Raw genomic sequence first — 15,472 nt, 5'->3', positions numbered from 1 at the left:
CTAATATAGAACTATATCCTCTATCGAAGCTGCTGGAAGAACCCGCCTACCTTTCTCACAAGATTCCTGTACCTTTCCACACCAAGCACCCAACAGCAGCTGGCCAAGCGTTTTGTTATGGCGCCAATGCGATGAAGGCACATTCCTCCTGATAAGAACTGGTCTGCTCTGGTTCACTGCCGGTGAACAACACATGTAATCTAAAATATAACCTCTCACCTACAGAGGCTCAGAAGATGGCTGCAGTTTAGAATATGGAGTTGCTCAAGCATAGGCCTCTACTACTTGGAAAGCAGAATGCTATTATACCACGTCAAAGCCAATATGCTAAAGTCATAATTCACCTAACTCAAATAACACTATGCACTTAATCCTTCAGTATCCACTATGGAGCACCTGTGTGCACCATCACCAACAACACTGCATCTTGACATCCCCTATCTTCTATTCTTTGGCAAGATTATTGTAATGCAAGACCATCCTACATTAAGGCTAAAGTAACATAGCACACTAAAGTCAGTTCACAATGGTGGTGATCGAGGGTCATCACAGATCATCAGACCACTAAAGTGGCTCATGCATTACACCTAGGGAATTAAGTTTAGAGACCAGCGAGGAGAACTTCCCCTATACATAATCATAAACACTATCCTACCTCGGGTCTATATATTTGGCACGTGTATTCTGTGTGGTGAAAACGGTAACGTTCCCACTACAAGTAAAGTGTAAAAAATGGGGGGGGGGGGGGGATTTATCCCTTGAGGACTAGAACCCTCACTCACCCGTAGGTGACATGCTTCATCATATGGGGTCCTCCTCCAAACAGGAAATTCTAGTCCTGCTGAGGGCTGCAACTCCCTCACTGTGAGGGAGGAGCTCAGGGATGTTTTCAAATGATGTTCCCTAGTGTAATTAGGATGCTAAAATCCCATATGTGAAAGTGTAGTGTGGTGAGGTTACAGCGCAAAAAAGAAGGTGAGAAGGACTAATAGTGATCTGGAAGATGCAAAAATAATTTCTTTTTATTGGGTTGCTCTCACTGGCAGGGTTAAAAAACGCATTGCGTGGAACAGTATAGATTTAAAACTGTTCACTAAATGAGGTCAACATGTTTCAGCCAAGTGATCACCAATGTGTATCGGTGGCTTTCTTCAGGACCAAATAGATGTTAAGAAGCGCTGCTGCTATTTATGGACTAGTGCTCAAATTATAAAAAGCAATGAAAAGTATTTACGACACCAGTAATCCTGCGAGGCTGTATCAGGATTTACTGGGGCGTAAAGGTAACAAGGACCCCCTGAACAAATTGATATTGTAAGTCCTAGGTCAGGGATTAACAGAGCGAAAGGTAACAACCAAGGCACTTGAGTAACGAATTGATAATATTGATAAAGGATTACACAAAAGGTGAAGGAATGTAAGTAGGTCTGAAGACAAATTTTATTACTATTTCGATTAAAAAGTAAAACACATACAATAATACAATTCATATATATCAAAAAAACTTTAAAAAGGGAGAAGACATTTTTTCATAATCAAATCAATAAAATCAGAAAAAGAGACATTCAAAACATAATTATTAAATCTCAAACAAATTAATTCTCAAACATAAAATGGGAAAACTTTATAAAACTGTGGCATTAACTAATAAATTCTCTACGCGCGTTTCGGCGACCAGCGCCTTCTTCTGGAGTAGCCACGTGTATCCTGTTTGCTAAAAACAAAAAAGGGGGGGGAAAAAAATCCAATTTAAAAATAATACTAACCTATAACTTATTCACAAAAAGTTATCATCTTTAAACAATTTTATAAAACCATTATGTAAATCAACCTACATATTACATCACTTTCATATTCTCAAAACATATACATTTTGTTTTTGCCTCTTCTTAGAGGACCTTCATTTCTTTGTGCATTTCAAACCTAACAAACCCGGGCGGAGGGGGGGGGGGGAAAAACGAAGATACTGATATTAAAATGAAACTATCATGGATAATGTCGAATATCTTATACGGGGAGAGATGGGCACCCATTCTTCAAAATATACTTACATAAGGAAAACAACAGCGTCACAGGATAAAGTCATCAAATGCAGAATCGTTGCTCTGTACGACAATAATCTGAATATAAGGAATGAGATACCAGAATTCTATAATTAATAAATAAAATGTTTACTGACAAGAGTGTCAGAGAATGATTGCACTGTGTGATCTTTACCTAATAATAATTCAATAAAGTTCGGAAGCCGTAGATAGTTGCTTCAAATTTATAGCCAGGGAATTTGGATTGCTATATCGGATAATAGAAACATATTTTAGACAGTTGGATGGATATTAGATAGGCATCACTACATTAAGCAAAAAGTATAAGGCTGTTTTTTATAAAAAAAGGATAGGCAGGTGATTATGGAAGGGTCTAGTACATATAAACATATGATTATTAAATAGGCATCACTACATTTAGCAGAAAAATATAAAGCTGTTTTTTTAAAATTAAAAAGGGATGGGCAGGTGATTGAGGAAGGGACTAGTACATATAGTAGTACCTGATTAAAACCACTATATACCGCAGTATTTTATGTTCTTTGTTGACGGTTCATGTAAAATTAAAAGATCAGTCAGATTCCTATGACAGAAAATAACATGAGGCTGAATAAACTCAGAGTTATGGGCGGTCATCAGTCAAAATAATATATAGGAATGCTTTTAAATAAGCATCTGCTTTTAAATGAGTACCTGATCAAGTGTAATAACGTGCAACACTCGCTCTTCAAAATATATTGGTGAAATCTATAAGTAAAGGAACAAGAAATTGCTCACAAAGTCTCAATAATTATAGAGTAAGTCTAAATTTTACCGTGTTAAAAAGAGGCATAGAACATACCTCATAAAATTAGAAAAGGAGTTTCTAGTTCGTAGTTAGCAGAGGAGCCTTCTTGATAAAGAGATCTCCTGTTTGGCAGTGCAATGCTGTGAATAGGAAAAAGATATGGAAAGTTTCAGAGTTTAGCTTGAAACTTCTTAAAATAGCTTCTGGTTGAAAAGCGGCAAAGATATTAAGCGCTTACCGAGTAATTCTGTCCAAAACTGCTGCAAGGTTTGAAGAGCGAGGCGCGGGTTCTCTGGCTTCTCTGATGCGGAGCAACAAGTGAATGGTACACTCGCGGTAAATATAGTGTGCACGGCGCAGTAATTAAAGCGCAAGTGCATACACCTGGGGATGGAAGGAGGTCATGAACAGAGTGGAGGGACAGGCGATCCCGACCCGTTCGTGCACCTCACGATAGAGGATGCAAGTGATGGACAGCGTTGAGGGACTAGCGCCCTCTATGTTAAACATTAAGAACGGACTGTCAGGTAAACAGTCGGATTTCTAAACGCATGTGAATAGAAGAAGGTAATGAGTAAAATAGAAAGACTAGTAATCCCTACAAATCCATTCACCTCGAGGGGTTACAAGCTGGTAATAAGCAGCTTCAACAAAATATGTTTAACCTAAACTAAAGTTAAAAAACGGACTGTCAAATAAACAGTCAGAATCATGAACTAGTTATAAGCCAAGTACAACAGACTGAAAATAATTAGTAAAAGTCACGGCACGGTAGTACATAACCTAAAAGGAGTGCCATCTCGGAAATTATTTGAGAAGGGAAAAACCACTTATTATTAAACAAAACAACTTGTGGGGGGAATAAAGTGTCTTATCTATATATTTTTATATTTATTTCGTCATCCAAAGTCTAAATGGAAGGAGGGTTTAGATGTTGACATAACCAAAGAAACTTTGGGATTTATGTCTATACAATCATTTATTCACTAGTGCATGATAATAATCATATTAAGTAATATTTTATTTATTTTGTCCTGTTACAGATTAATTTACTGCAAATTAATTCATTCCAAACTAGATGTTACTAATATCAAGCAACAAATATTTCCTTCTAACTGTCATGTGAAAAGGAGGCTATTCTTATAGGTGTTTTCACTTCAAGGTGGTAAAATTAATGCCGAATTCAAATGATCCCAACGTTTTTGGGCTTAAAGCAAATATAGGTAGACTAGCAAATCGCATTTTCCCAAGGGAGGTCACTGTTAAGACCTCGTCGAAATGTATCAAAAGTAAAAATCCAGTATACCTCCCTTTTCTTTCTTATTGCAGATCCACCCTTGGAATCTGGTGTTTGAATTTTTTCCAGTACACGCCATCTTATATCTTCTGGGCTGTGATTTAGGTCTAGAAAATGCTTGACCATAGGTGCAACCATTTTCTTTGTTCTGATAGCAGAACGATGTTCGGTCAGACGCGTTTGTATCATTCTTGAGGTTTCCCCTATATAACCTAGTTGACAGGGGCATTGTATAAAGTAAATGACGTTACTGGATTTACAATTCCACATTTCTTGTGCTTTAGTGGTATGTCCATTACAGCTAAATTCCTCGCCTGTAATGATACCTTTACAAGATAAACAGGAGGAGCATGGAAAAGTTCCTTTAATCGGGTTATTAGTTAGGATGGATCTTTGTACAGTTTTCGAATGGTCATGACAATTGGGAAATCGAGAATGCACAACAAAATCCTTAATATTTTTATTTCGTCTATAGGCGAACAGTGGCTTCTCTAGTTTTGTTTGTGCTGTGCAATTACTATTAAGTATATGCCAGTTTGAGCTAATGATCTGTTTCACCTTAGCATTAATGGTGGAATGCTTGGTGATGCAGACCAATTGTTTGTTACTGTCAGTCGATTTTTCTCTTAGAAGATGGTCACGGTCATAATATCTAGCCCTCTTGTAGGAGTTCCTTACTAGCCGGTGAGGGTAACCCCTCTCCAAAAATTTGGATCTCATGATCGCGGCCTGCTTATCGAAGTCCGCAAGGTCCGTACAGTTACGTCTTACCCGCAAAAATTGCGAGAAGGGAATACTGTCCTTTTGTGTTCTAGGATGAAAACTCCTATAATGTAGGAGAGTGTTCCTAGCTGTTAGTTTCACATGGAGATCCACCTTAAGTTTATTTTGATCAGTCTTTATCAGTATGTCCAGAAATTCAACTTGATCTGAACTCACATGTGTGGTAAATCGCAGGTTAGTGTCTGCTTCATTGATCCAGGATATAAATTCATTGAGGGATTCTCTCCCATCGGTCCAGATAAAAAAGATGTCGTCTATATATCTGGACCAATGGGAGATGGATTCAAAGAATGGGGCAATTTCATTCTGTATGTATTTGCTTTCAAAGGCCGCCATATAGATATTGGCGACCGAGGGAGCAACTGAAGCCCCCATACTTACTCCCTTAGTTTGGCGATAAATATGGGATCCAAATCCAAAAATATTTTCAGTGAGTACGATTTTTAGACATGCCAGTAAAAAAGTAGACGGACACTCTATGTGATGTTCTTCAATGAACCAGGCGGTAGTTTCTAAAGCTCCTGAGATTGGTATATTACTATACAAGGACTCTACGTCCATGGTGACTAGTAAGTCACATGCAGAATTAAAAGTGAGGCCCTCTATTTTGGAAATCATGTGACCAGTGTCTCGTACATATGATTTTATTTTAGGAATATGGGGACGAAGATAATTGTCCACGTATTTCGACAGTGGTTCTGTCACAGTTCCTATAGTAGAGACTATAGGACGATACGGAGGGTTGTTTGAATCCTTGTGTATTTTGGGTAGGCCATACACACAGGCTAATTTACCTTGATTGAAATTCAGGTAATCATATTCTTTATTTGATATGTGCCCATTGTCACGGGCTTGGTCAGTCAAGGCTCGTATATCTTTTGAGATTGTCAACGTGGAGTAAGATTGTACAGGGCTATAAAAAGAGAGATCTTGTAGCATCTCTAACATTTTAGTTTCATATAGTTTGGAGTCAATGATAGCGATGCCTCCACCTTTATCGCAGCCTTTTATAGTAAGGTTTTTATTTTGTGAAAGGGAATTTAGAGCTTGATGTTCATCTTTACTTAAATTGTAAATGGGTTTTGGTATAAAACGGAGGGCTTGATCCAGTTTTTTTAAAACTACCAATTCAAAAGTGGCTATCTCAGGGCCCAGTTGTTCTAGTGCAGGGCTAAAAGTGGAAGGGAGACTGAGACTAGTTTGTATATCAGCATTTGTGTACTCTTCTAGAGGACAGGAGGCAAAATATTTTTTCAAACGAATCTTTCTGAAAAAGGAAATAACATCACGATGTAATTCAAACAAATTAACTGATGAATGAGGCACAAAGGAATTACTGGGATTATCCTCAATTGTAGGATAAGATACCTCACCTCTACCTGGCTACAGCTCAGGGGAGGAGGCCCTGCTCTGACCGTCGATACCTTTTCTCGGTACTGAGCGGCCCCTGCAAGTGCCATACATCGGAACTCGTATATGCAACAGAAACTGCACTCACCCTGCCATACCACTGAACTGGTGTATGCAACAGCCACAGCACTTGCCCTGCCAGACTGGTATTCGCAGGAGCCACGGCACCCAACCTGCCATACCTCCGAACTGGTATATGCATCAGTCCCAGCACTCACCGTACCATACGTCTGAACTGGTATACACAACAGTATCAGCACTCACCCTGCCACACCACTGAACTGGTATACGCAACAGTCCTAGCCCTCACCCCTCCATACCACTGAACTGGTATACGCAACAGTCCCATCACTCACCATGCCATACCTCTGAACTGGTATATACAGTCACCATTGAAAGCTAAGCCACAAAGGTCCATGAGAATATATGTATTGGGTAGTTGGGGGTAGCAGGTAGGCACTCCTTAATCTTGGTTATGACATGAAACCTCTGTTTTACTCGAAATAAGCCCCCTCGCCTGCCATTCTGAGTTGTGTTAATTAGAATAAAGTGGAAATACAGCACCCAATAAATATTCCACCTGGCGAGATCTGTATTTTACAGTGCTTAATTTGTAACATAATACGTTCCAGTTCCCAATTTGTTGTCCACTGGACACCCCTAAAAGCCATCTGCCTCCCCATTTCTCCATACAGCATGTATTTTGATTGGGGTGTATAGAGATCTGGGGATCGAGAGAGAGAGAGAGAGAGAGCGAGACAGAGAGGGAGTTTTTTTTTTTACTCACCCTGTGAAGACCGGATCGGTCCTAATTGCGTGGATAAAGTAGCTGAACTTATTGCCTATAGCAGAGCCTGCTGTACTTCGGAAGGCTCTAGAGTTACCATTTACACCCAACTCACAAAGAGCCCAAGGGTCCAGAGTATGAATCTCCTCAGGGATGTTTTTTTCAATTTGAGCACAGGGGTTGTACTAAAAACCCTATGTGAGCGTGGAGTGTGAATACATGTGATGTGTAGTTAACAATGTAGCTGTCTTGAATTCTGACAGTCTCATTACCCAGATTATTGTTTTTAAACCTGTCACATGGTAGCTGAATAAAGTTTCTGATAGCTAGCTCTGTAGGCGGTTTTAACTCACGTTCACATTCACGCTAGCACTGCACATCACATTTATTCACACACCACGCTCACACAGGGTTTTTAGTAATTATCCCTGAGCACACCCCTCATAGAGAGGGGGTTGTAGCCCGAGCAAACACCAGGTTCTTGACACGAGGAGGCACCCCATGATGAAGCATGACACCTCAGGTGTGTGAGGGGAACCGTCCTTAAAAAGGGATACCTACCCCGCTCCACTTCGTCCTTATCTGATGTTTGGTATATTTGTTCCACATATTCAGCAGATTCATACTCTGGATCCGTGGGCTCTTTGTGAGTTGAATATGATTAGTAGGGAGTGCCTCCACACTGGTCCTTAAACCTCCTCCGAGCCCTCTTATGTGTGTGACATTACCATTTATACCGACAGCCAGTATGGTTTCAGAGTTGTGCAGGATTTGGCCAGGTATGGTCGCAGCGAGGATTACGGACCTCTGCTGGTACCACCCCATGTGGAATGGTCTGGATGTTTGAAATTTGTTAGATGCTTTGCAAATGTCTAAGGAAATTGCTGTAGTGAAATGTGCTGATCATAAGAGTGTCAGTGATTTTGTTACCAGAGGCAACCGTCATGCAGATGAAATTGATCAATACTGCCCTCTTGAGTCCAGCAACTTCCATTTAGATGAACCATTTAATGCAGAATGTGAAACTGTGTCTAATATTTTACTGAATACTGTGTAAAACATCAATGAGCTGAGGTAACTGTAACATACTACCCCATAGCTAAAGAAGGCCAAACGGGAAAGGATGCGATGTGTAAGGGATGCCAGTGACATTTGGGTATGCAGTGAGAGAAAGCCAGATCTCCATGATTCCCTCCAGCAAGGCGATGGTGCGACACATGCATGATCCAACACGTGACCAGGGGTGGAATGGTGTCCATCCTCCTATTATATTGGTATAATCCTCATTTCAGCTCAATGGCTAACAATCTGTGTCAGCGCTGCATCACATGCCTAAAACAAAATGTGGCCAAAAGAGCCGTGGCCACATCGGAAAGTATGATCATCCCTTCAGCTGTCTCCAAATTTATTTTGTGGAGAAGCCCAATGTGAACAACTCAGATATATCCTCATTAGCGTGTGTTTGTTCTCACAATGGATCGAGATATCCCACTTGAATACATGACAGCCTAACAGTCACCAAACTGTTGCAGCTGGAATGATACCATGTTTCGGGATGTCAGTTCATCTTAAATCGCTTTAAGGAATTCAAATCAAGAGTGATGAGATGCAGTTGCTATGTATAGCCTTAGGGATTGACCAGATTTTACTGTAGCTACAGGACTGAGGCTTCAGGTATTATAGAAAGACTGAACAGGATGATAAAAGCTAAACTGGATAAAGTCTGTGCCTCCACATAGCTCAATTGGCCTAACACTCTTTATTTGGTACTAATGAGCATTCACAGTACCCCTGCTAATGAGCATTCAAAGTACCCCTGTAAAAGAACTGGATTGTCACCTCATGGTGCTTATGGGGAGAGCTATGCAAATCCCCTCTGTCCCAGCAGCCGCTTTAATGAATATCACAGATGACTTGGTCCTCAAGTACTGCAAGGGATTTCCTGTTGTGGTGCATTCTATCTCTCATGAGGTTGATGCTGCTACTCCAGCTGTCTGCAGTTCTCAAGTACATGACCTGAACCCTGGTGAATGGGTTCACATCAAGAAGCACACCTGCAAGTCTTGTTTGGAAGAGTGCTGGAGAGGGCCCTATCAGGTGATTCTGGTCAAGTGTGCTGGTCTGCCGACGTAGTGGCCAAGCAGCATGGCCGACAGGACGTGAGCTTCACCAGCTCCGTCCGAGGACCCTTAATATCCTGCATAAAAGATCCTTGCTGGACCTTCTGAAGAGGAGCTGACGGTCCGGATCCCTCTTAGTCCTGTCTGGGACCAACAAGTCGCCTGGAGAGCCTCTGGCGTCCTGTTTCGCCGCCTAAGAACACAGCGGCGCTCAGAGGGCTCCGCCTGTCTCTACGCGAGACCGCGGACTGGGCCTGCGCGAAAGAGTAGCGGTGGGGGCGGCCCGCTTCCTGCAGAAGTATCCTGGCTGGGGCAGTGCTCGAGTCCACGGCGGTCCGCCCGACGGTCGGAGACCTGTAGTGGACGTCCTGTGAGGCCAGTGGAGGGCCGAGCTGGGGTCCGGTGACTCCCGCGGACCTGTGCAGGAGGTTGAGGTGCTGGCCCCTCCCCCCACCGGACCTATTCTAAACCGGAGCTCCCGGCGGCGGAGAGCGGCTCAGGGTGAGTATTTCCCCTGGGGCCTGGGGCCCTACGCGACTCCTGGGGGCCTGAAATGGTGAAGTGGCCGAGTGCTGGACTCTGATTGCCGGACCTGGTGGCATTAAGGCCCGCATTTGCACTGGGAGCCGGTGCGGCCTGTGCGGCCTATCCCCTGTGGTTTCCCTGCAGCTGTGGCGTTTGCGGCCTCCGTCCCTACTGCGGAGGGCTCCGGAGACCATCCCAAGTGGAAATTGCACTGGCGCTGTGCCTAGTGGCGTCCTGCTGTGTCGACTTCTTAGGGACACGGGCGACTTGGGGCCCCCACATCAACTGCGTGCTGTTCTCCCCGACTGCCGGAGCGGCCCCTCCCCTGTGTGGTGCTGGAGCTTGGACTGGGCTACCCCAGGAGCCTTGGAAATCACGCTGTTGCACCTGGCCCTGGAGAGGGTGCGCCTGAGGTGTGCTGGTTGGCGGTGGCCTGCTTTTGCTCCGATTCTTTGAGGTCCTCCCGACCGGCTCGGTGAGTGCATTGTTGTATAGCTCCTATATATCCTTATATCGTGTTAAGTTAGCATAGGTACATTTGAGATTTAAACGCCATTTTTCCTTTCTTGCAACTTCTGCACACGACCCTTAATTGTTGACTTAGCTTTCAACCTAGTGGTTTGCCGTGGTGTATGTGAGAATAATATGTTATTGCTCTGATATCAGTTTTGTTTAATAAACCATGTCTGCACGGAGAGTGCTGAAGTTTCAGGAGCAACACGATATGGAATTGTTATGAGGTCTGATCTCCACGCCTTCATAGTCATAACACAAGTGCAGCCTTTGCCAACTTGGGCTTGAGGCGGGATTGATATTGCTTTGCACGAGAATTGTTAACACACTTGATGCGGTGCACATGCAGAGAGAGCTGGTGTATGCTGATGTGATTCCTTCATGCTAGGACACTAAGGTATGGGCCCGCCCTAAAACAACCCAAAGAGACCTTCTTAGATAATAATATAATATATGTGTTAGGGAGGGTGAGATATAAGTGTTGTTAACTCTTATTCATTACAGCATGTTAACATGCTGTCACCATTCGCTTTTTATGTCTTAGTAACTATGCTGATAATTTTGCTACTGATAATAAGTATACTTGTATTATCAAAGATACTGCGCCTGAGAAGACGGCATTAGTAAATAAACATTTCAAATGCACATGTGTCTTCTTTACTCCATGTTCTGGTTTGTAATGATAATATAACGAAAGAGTGTTCATGAGTCCCACGTACCCTGAGGTACTGTAAGTTCATGTTCTGGTTTGTCTAAACATTGGGTGTTTGATATGTCCAATGAGACACTGTAGCTAGCTCGGTAAGGGGTGAGTTGGTTGCTAAGGTAAGTTTTGGGACACCCTAATTTGCCGAGGTTCCACTCCTCTGTGCACAGTTCTGTGTGAGTACAGAAACCCTGCAACATGGCGCCCAACGGTTTCGGTGGTCTTATATCATGACACTCGAGTAGTTTATCGTTCATGCCTTAACCCCTTCACGTCCGTTTCCGGAAAACGGGGTGTCGGTGAAACCTACCTATTTTTTGAAATAGGTCTTTATTCAAGCTTGATTCTTTCTTAAACGGTTTCTTTGAATTACTACCCAGTTGTGCTACAAAGTATTCTTTGTGTTTTCTTATTTCCAATTCTGTAATGGCGGCAGCGGTGGCTATTGCGCAGCATAGTCGCGTAGCGGTACGCAACCATCTTCAGACGTACCAAGTCCCAGTAGATGGGATGGCTGTGATTTTCGTGGTATGTGCAGATCCGGCGTTTCCTTACGAGTTGTTTTACTCTTGGGTTACGTTTCCGGCTGTGGACGCTAATTCTGGTTTGTTCCACTCCTACACCGCCTCGGATGTCCCGGCTGAATATACGCCGTACAGGGCATTGGAAATACCTATTGATCATTGGCAGCATCGAGTTTGGTTTGATGGCGCCCTCCCCCACTCTATGTCCCCTGCGAGGTTAGGCCCACTCTCAATTCCAGGTACTAATTGGCCTGCGTTGGGTGGCTTTACCCCGCACCCGAATCACGGGGCTTGCACCCTGGCAGAAATTCGCAGGCTGCATGTAGTTTCCATTTCCGTGATTCATTCTTTAGTGCAATACATCGGTCGACATCTTCCTGGTGGTCCCCAGGGGGGTGCGGCCGCTCCCCTGGAACGAGGCGGAATGCGTCTCAATCCAGTGATGGTAAATTCGGTTTTTGGTGCGCGTCCGGTTGACAACGATGACTTCCCATTCTGGCTAGCAGAGAAGTTTGATCAACTGGAGGCGGTTTTTCCGAATTCTACTCCTGCTGATAAACATAGAATGTTGACGATTACTCTACCGAAGGATATTACTCCTGAACTTGCTGACTGTGACAGCTGGGGAAAAACATTTGCGGCAGTTTATACAAGGTGCTTCGGCACCCCGTCTATGACTGCCCTGCCTGAAATCGTTAGACGTGTTCAGAATGATCACGGTCCAGAGGCAGCGGTTGAATTGGGTATGCGCCTGTGTGGTTCTTTTGAGATTGTAAGTGATCTCATTCTCTCCAATGTTAAAGGAGATGCAGTTAACTTTCAGGTGTCGAATGCTTTGGCTGCTCTGCCCGATGCCGACAAACCCCGCCAGTTAGCAAAAATTGTGGTGGCCGCTTATAAAACGATTGGCCGCACAAGTAGAGGTCTGAAATATTTTCCAGTGAAGGAGAAAAAACAACCACAGGGACAATCTGCAGTGACAGATGCCCAGCCCAAGTCCAAGAAACAAAATTGGCCTAAAAAACAGACACAGGGGAAGCAGACAACGCAGACTCAGGGTACTTTTCCTGCAATACAAGCTCCTGCGCCACCCGAAAAAGTTTATGATTTGCGCGACCGCGCGATGATTAAATCGCCTGATCGTTTTCAGGGTTCTGATCAACGCTCTCCTCGTTCCTTTCAGGACACATCGGCCCCGAAGACCGGTGGAGGAGGAGGGGGTGGACGTGGACGTGGTGGCCAACAAGGACGTGGCCAGTCCCGCCAGACGGACGGCGCAGTGAAGCAGGAGGATTCTACGCCTAGGCGTCCGCAGTTTGCGAAAAAGAAAGTCGCAGCCTTAACAGCGCATCGATATGCCACAGATAGTGAGAACGCGGCTTCGGAATCTGACGTGGGCTCTGACCTTGCTGGACAGCGCGGCGGAGATAACCATAGTCAGAGAGGCGCTGCGTCCACTACTGAGGGTGACAGCGACTGATGTCTACGTTGTGATAGAAACAGCGGATACTAGACTCGCTCCCCCTGAAAGACTATATGAAATTGTCCTGTTAATTGAAGGTGACATACAGCGTACCGTTAAAGGTGTATTTTGGGAGAATCTGTCTTCTACATATGATATTTTACTTTCGGAGGCTGACTGGCCCCCACCTTTTGTGCTCGCGGCGCCGCGAGGGGAGGAGGTAATCCTACCCAGTTTCGCGAACACTGTCTCGAAAGAGCATGCGCAGCATTTTGCAGAAGAGTGGGCTCGGGCTCTCGCGCCGGCTCTGTACCGTAACCAATGTGGTTGGGATAAATTGTCGCCTTGCCACGAAATTCCGTTGCGGTCTCAGCCGCAGCCTCAACCTCAATATCCCATTCGGCGTGAAGCAAAATCTTCCGTCGCGGAAATCCTTGAACAATTGGAATATCAGGGAGTTATTGAAACGTGTGTGTCACCGATGAATAATCCACTTTTTACTGTGAATAAACCTGACGGATCATATCGTTTGGTTTTGGATTACCGGCATTTGAACTCGCATTGCCGTAACTGTGCAGTACAGAATACCCACGGCTCTGCCCTAGTGGATAGTCTCGTGCGTAAGCGTTTCAAGACAACGCTTGACATATCCAATGGTTTTTATGCCCACAGATTGGACAGCTTTAGCTCCCAATGGACCAGTTTTACAAGCGCTGGAGTGCAAAAGCAATTCCGGCGTCTTCCAATGGGCTACAAGAATAGTCCTGGTGTATTTACCGCTCGAATTGTCTCTATTCTGGAGGCACTCGACCCTGATGCTTTTTCGTATGTGGATGACATATATCTCACAGACGACGATATTTGGGAGCATCTGTGTCGTGTAAATTCTCTTGTTTGCAACTTCGCAGACATGGGTTACAAATTCAACTTTGCAAAATCGCACATTGCTGAACACACAGTGTTGTTTTTGGGCTATGAGCTCAACAATGAAGGTAGAGGTTTGGCTCCTCACTTCTTGGAGAAGTGCGCACAATTGCGCGCACCAACAACTCTGAAAAAATTACAATCCTTACTGGGCTTTTTGAATTTCGGCAGAACTTACATTCCGGAATATGCCCAGCGTATCAAGCCTTTGTATGCTTTGATACAACCAACTTTCTCAAAATCATGCTGGCTGCCTGAGCATTCAGCCATTTTGCAATCCTTGCAGGCTGATCTGCTCGCTTCTAAATATTTACTGACTCGTGATAACCACACCAACCTGGTCATAAGAATAATTCCTGGGACGGTGGGTTTCACTTACCTCACTTTTAATGAAGGTGACACAGTACCTATTGCTTACAAGTCACACTTGTACACCTCGGCTGAGATGCGGTTTCCCACCATAGAAAAGGTTTTAACTGCTGTACAGATGGCTATTCTAAAGGAACGAGCTCTGTCACAGGGGAAACGCATGCTAGTGGTAACACCCTGTCCTCATTTGGAGGCAGTCACGAAAGCCAGTGTACCAAATTCGAAAGCTTTGCACCCTCGGTGGATTCAGTGGGCTGCGTCATTGTCATCCTCGGATGTCATGTTTATTTTTGACGCTTCCTTACGGTCGCAGGAGTTCTTGCAGTATGAATTCGTTCACCCTGCTCCTCTGGCGATGCGACCTTTGGAGGACTTCCATTGCATCATTTACACTGATGGGTCGGCGCAGGTTGCGCATGGCTCTAAACATGCCTACGTTTCCGCATGCGCCATTGTGGTCGGTGCTATGTTGAATGATGAGTTCATTTCCAGGGAGGTACACACGTTGCCCCTGGGCGATTGCACCGCACAATTGGCAGAGCTTCGTGCTCTCTTACTAGCTTTGGAGTACGCAGATCCAAGTGTTACTACTCTAATTGTAAGTGATTCTTACTACTGTGTCCAGTCTTACAATGAAAACTTGTTCTTTTGGATTCAAAATGATTTTCATGATTCCAAGGGTAGCACAATAAAACATAAAATGATCTGGGTTCGAGTGGCAGAGCTTAAGGCTATGTTGCCACTCGTTTATGTGATTCATACTCTCGGTCATCAGCGCGTGGGAGTTCACGCTTTTGGCAACTCGCTTGCTGATGAAGCAGCGAAATCAGCAGTATCTACATACTTAGTTGCAGCAGTTACTAGGTCTAAAACCAAGATTGATAGCGACATCTTGGCAGCGATTGCTGCCTCTGAGAAGGGAAGTAAACATCCTTCGGGATTCCCTTCGAAGTATAAATACCACTTAAGTCCCGAAAAGGTTCCTTTTGTGACAATTCCTGATGTTGGGGAACGGCTGATTCCCAACTCGGATCGCAGAACAGACTTGATTACAGCGGCTCATGAAGGTGTGGCGTCTGCGCATGCGGGCGTCTCAGCCACTGTAACGCAACTACAACAACGTTTCTGGTGGCGGGGACTGTACAAACAGACGCGTGATTATGTCCTTCTTTGTGACATATGCCAGCAGATTAAACCTTCAACTGCTACGCGTCCGCCTCAGA

The 15,472-nt window shown here is 44.2% G+C and overlaps 1 long non-coding RNA gene across 1 annotated transcript in view; it reads right to left on the bottom strand.

The window, feature by feature from the left end:
- Positions 1-1,519: 1,519 nt before the first annotated feature.
- The window catches only part of LOC144756095 (uncharacterized), a 205,475-nt gene continuing 191,522 nt past the window's right edge, over positions 1,520-15,472 (bottom strand). The window contains exons 4-5 of the long non-coding RNA XR_013595074.1: positions 2,052-2,120; positions 1,520-1,714 (exon numbers count right to left, since the gene is read on the bottom strand). This is a non-coding gene — a long non-coding RNA (uncharacterized LOC144756095). The remainder of the gene's footprint in view (positions 1,715-2,051; positions 2,121-15,472) is intronic.

This window comes from Lissotriton helveticus, chromosome 5_1 (genome assembly GCF_964261635.1).
Source record: "Lissotriton helveticus chromosome 5_1, aLisHel1.1, whole genome shotgun sequence".
Taxonomy (NCBI): Eukaryota; Metazoa; Chordata; class Amphibia; order Caudata; family Salamandridae; genus Lissotriton; species Lissotriton helveticus.
This window is presented reverse-complemented; position numbering and strand designations above follow the sequence as displayed.